We start from the raw sequence: 5,389 nt of genomic DNA on the forward strand, positions 1-5,389 counted from the left end.
TTACCTTTACTCCATGCCTTTCAACCTTAGTTCGGCCCTAGGATGGATGATAGGCTATTTACCATTAAGTGAAATGACATCATTTTTTTACAATTTGGAAAAAGGCTTATGCCAGCTTTGCCTCTCACTCAGACTATCTGTCTTGGCTTTATTTCCAATTAGTCGTGGCTCTCAACTTTTTCATCACAGTCCTTCAACTTGATTTTAATTTAACAAACGATGATTTCCGGTTGGACAAAAGGCTCATTATGTTTGAAAATTGAGTTCCAAAATACTTTTTAATTAAAAAAAAATATTAATTCCGAGACAGATTATGCAAAAAACCCGTAAAATTCTTAGTATACTATCAAACATAGGCTCCTAATGGTACCAGGTCACGTTATTGGGGCTAAAGGCTGTTGTTACTGTTTGACTTAAAATAACAACAATTATGATTAGAATATAAATTTTCAAGAACGACATTGGCTTTGTTTTGAGATATTGAGCAGGTTTCTATTATTTACCCTTATGGAGTTATGGCTCAATATATCTGCTTTTTGGTCAAAAATTTGGGTTGTTTGAAACTTTGAGCGACGAGTGGCACGGTTTAACGTTATTTAATCGAACTATCCCAATTTCGGCTATTCCAAAATCTGGAAACGGGGAATCGTTTTGTGGAGTTAAGACGGACAAAATTTTGACGTTGATTTTTTTTGCGGTCACCCTAATACATATACAGTTGCTCGTTTAAAGATATTAGATTTATTCAGTTCGCCACTTCATTTCGATCAGTAGCAGAAAAAAACATTTTTTTTTTCTGAGCGGATTTGTTACCGTGAAGGATTTTAGTAGAAGCATAAGCCAGAATTTTTTGGTATTTCCATTGAAAAATCAAGACAACAAAATACCAACCCCTCTAGATTTTGAAAAATACCTTTTCCCCTCTCCCGATGTTTTCGTGAATTGGCGTTACTGATAGGAAGATTAATTGGTCGAAAAAGTAAGAAGTTTCTACCTCTCACTCAAACTGACAGATTGAACTGACTATCTGAGTCATTGGTAATAAGAAGATCGAATCCAGTTTCTGCAGTAAATGTCTAAATCTGGTGGATTGATTAACGAGTTGAGTAAAGAATTAATTGGTAAGGGCTTGACTGGTTTCGTAGTACGAGTAGTTAGGGGAGGAGTACTCAATACCATCAAACCAACACCATACTTGTTCGTATAATTACAATATTAGTAATACAAAATTAGACAAGAATTATCTTATAATATAATTCCGAGACATTTTCGGGACAAGAATTATTTCATGAGCAATAGACCTAAGTATAATTTCGAATATGTCAATTTGTAAGATAATTGACGGCCAGTTGAATTCTCACTAAAATTGCAAGGTCTAGGGGAAATGCACTTTAGAAAGATATGTCTGATAGTGAAGTTTTTAATTAGATAGCTCAATTAAATGTAGCAACCATCGCATGTATGTTGTTCAAAAGAAGACAGTTCGTAGAGCGGAGACTTGATGGGAAAGATTATTTTTATGTTAGCATTTTTTTTTGATAAGGAATGCTGATGATCTTATTTGTAGCATTCTGTTTGTTAGCACTATTGTTTTTTTGTTTTTTAATTAAAATTTGTCTTTTTATCCAATTAGAAAATGGATATATTTAGGAAAATATACAAATCAAAACGTATGATTTTCCAATTTGTCTTAGCAACAATGAACCAGTCTCAAAATTCAAAAACTAATGAAATTTTGTAAATAACCAAGATTGAAATTGCTAACTTCTACCTTAACTTTGAAAATATTTTCCCTGTAAAAAATCTTTCCTTTTTTCACAGTTTAATATACGCTGGAAATTTAAGTTCCTTTCATTATTTTTATTTAATGCCTACTATCCAGTTATTTTTGTAGCCCTATTACGCTGTTTTCTTTCAACAAACCATTTACTTCGTTTGGTTTGTCAGCACTACATTTACTTATCTTTTATACTCCTCATCTTAAGGATAGCAAAAATCAAATATAGTACGCATAGTTTGGCTAAGAATTGGAAATCGTATCAGCATGGGGGCTAAGGTGGAAATGGAATCTGGAAAAATTTAAGCAGGATCACATCACTAATAAATGCCCGCAAAAGTTAACCTAATTTTATTTGTAAAATGGGCACGGGATTAACTAAAAAGGACTTAGAAGTCCGTTACTCCCACTGTTGTTATTTAAACGAAAGGAATTTCTTGACAAATCATCCAAACGATACGACGATACGATGCTAAAAAAAAGATCAATAAAGTAAACATCTGCTAATCTCTCATTTCATATGACTTCTTAAATACAAGCGACATTTTCAGAAGGCTTTTAGTGAGAATACTTTGTGTTTTCTTATGAAGGAATTACACATGTGACCTTTTTTTACTTTTCAAACTCAAAAAGCAAACTTGACAACTGAATCTATGTGAAAAGTCAAAAGTAGAAGATAAAAGTTTAAAAATCAGGAAAAAAAAGTGATAAACCACTAGGGTAGCCAACCTCACTGCGATTGAACTAGCATCGTCCAAGAAACTTAAATGTGATAACTATATTAGAAAAAAAAAATGGCGTTTCTGAGGCAAGTGCACAACAACTTATTAGCTGGAGTTGCAAAAAAGTCAACACACTAAGAATTGGAAAATCGGAGAAAAAATTTCCGAAGCATTTTGGCAAATTGGGCAACATAAAACAAATGATGTAGACACCTGTTAAAACAAAGGGATAGTCATAAATTTTAGATTTATGCAATAAACGATTTTGTTTGATCTCCAACATTTTAAAAGAAAAGCAACGTAGGACATCCACAAGAATAACCTAGGAAACATAATTGGGATCTTCCGACAAATTCAAATTTGACTACCATATATCAGTCAAATAGCCCTTCGCGAGCGAAGTGCACATGAGCTTATCTTGAGAAGGGAAAAAGTAGTCAAATCAGTAAAAATAGTTTATAGTTCATAGTTTTTTCCCTTTATAGAGATTACAACCTTTGCCCTTTATAAGAAGACAACTATTCAAACAAGGTATGATCATAACTTGTAGAGATTTGTGTACAACACAATTTTATTTAATCGCCAAAATTTTAAGAGAAGCAACGTAGGACATCAAGAATAACCCAGCAAACACGACTGCGATTGAACTAGCATCATCCAACAAATCCAAAATTGGTGCAAGTTGACTCTGGTATCTTTAGTTACAGTGGGTATATGAGTCTCCTCCTGACAAGGAGCATCGAAATTCAAGTCACTCTATAGTAATGATTACATATTTTTTTAATTCTACATTTTAGTCTTGTAAGCAGTGGGTTTGACGTTAACTTGGTAATAAGGAACCCAGAGATCGAACCCGGCAGCAGTAGCTCACTCCAGGGCCGACGCAGGGACCTTAGTAGTCAAGTTACTCTTTCTTACTTACAAAAATAGCCCTTTGTGAGGTAAGTGAACATGAGCTTATCGTGAGGAGGGGCTATGTAGCCGACTCAGTAAAAATAGGAAAATTATGCAACACATTTTTTATGGCCTTCCGGGAATGGGGTTGCATACGTGTTTGCCCATTATAGAATTTACAACCAAATGGTGAAAAAAATCTATAAGATAGCTATAAACAGTTCGTGGTAACGAACTGTAGTAAGGAGCGACCCGGCTCAATAGTAACCGAAACTCTAAAAAATGGAATTTTGATACCAATAATTACATCAAAAGAATCGCATTTTAATGCTGATTTTAAATATATAAGTTTCATCAAGATCAGTTATACCTATCAAAAGTTACGAAAATATTGCCTCATTTTAGAGAATAGGGGGAAACACCCCCTAAAAGTCATACAATCTTAACGAAAATCGCACCATCAGATTCAGCGTATCAGAGAACCTTATTGTAGAAGTTTCAAGTTTCTATCAACAAAAATGTGGAATTTCGCATTTTTTGCCAGAAGAAAGATCACGGAACGTGTTTATTTGTTTGTTTATTTTTTTCCCAGGGGTGATCGTATCGACTGAGTGGTCCTGAAATGTCGCGAAAGAGCTCTTTCTAACGGAAATTAAAATTTATAGTGCCGTTTTTAAGTGACCAAAAATTTGGAGGGTACCTAGGGCCCCTCCCACGCTCATTTTTCCCAAAATTCACCGGATCAAAATTCTGAGATAGCCATTTTATTCATCATAGTCGAAAAACCTAATAACTATGTCTTTAGGGACGACTTACTACCCTGCAGTCCCCGTGGGAGGGGTTGCAAGTTAAAAACTTTGACCTTTGTTTACATACAGTAATGATTACTGGGAAGTGTACAGGCGTTTTCAGGGGGATTTTTTTTTGGTTTAGGGGGGGGGGTACGTGGGAGGATATTTCCATGGAGAAACTTCTCTTGGGGGAAGAGAATTTCAATGAAGGGGGCGCAGGATTTTCTAGCATTATTTGAAAAAACAAGGAAAAAAAAATGAAAAGTTTTTTCTACTGAAAGTAAGGAACAGCATTAAAACTTAAAACGAACAAAAATTATTACGCATATGAGGGGTTTACCTCCTCGTTATTCCTCACTGTTTACGCTAAAGTATTTTTAGTAATTTCAACTATTTATTCTACGGCCTTTGTGATTCAGAGGTCATTCTTAAGGAATTGGGACATGATTTCAGCTTTAGTGTAAAGAGCGAGGTATCAACGACGGTTGAACCCCCTCATAAACGCAATAAAAACATACGAATATAGAAGTTCGTTACGTAAGTTACGTATATTTTTTACCAATGAAAACGTTTGTAAAAAATTAAAGGTTCTAGTTGCTTTTTTAAGTAATCCAAAAATTGGAGGGCAACTAGGCCTCCTCCCTCGCTCCTTTTTCTCAAAATATTGCGATTAATTGCAATTAATTAATATGCAAATTTCGTTTTAATTATTTATGTGCGGAGAGCCAAGATCAAAACATACATTAATTCAAAAACGTCCAGAGATTAAATAAAAAAAAAAAAAGTTTGTTTAAATGAAAGTAAGGAGCAACATTAAAACTTAAAATGAACAGAAATTACTCCGTATATGAAAGGGGCTTTTCCTCCTCAACGCCCCGCTCTTTACGCTAAAGTTTCTTACTGTTTTAAAAATAGAGTTAAGAGAAAGAGTCAAACTTTAGCGTAAAGAGCGAGGCGTTGAGGAGGAAAAGCCCCTTTCATTCACGGAGTAATTTCTGTTCGTTCTAAGTTTTAATGTTGCTCCTTACTTTCATTTAAAAAAACTTTTTTTTATTTAATTAAAATAAGAGATGATTATGACTTGTAGATATTTGTGTACAAGACGACTTTATGCATCAACATTTTAAAAGAAAAGGTACGCACGACATCCATAAGAATAACCTCGACTTGGATATCATACCTACAACAATAAACTGAGAAACTGA

This window comes from Artemia franciscana, chromosome 9 (genome assembly GCF_032884065.1).
Source record: "Artemia franciscana chromosome 9, ASM3288406v1, whole genome shotgun sequence".
NCBI lineage: Eukaryota > Metazoa > Arthropoda > Branchiopoda > Anostraca > Artemiidae > Artemia > Artemia franciscana.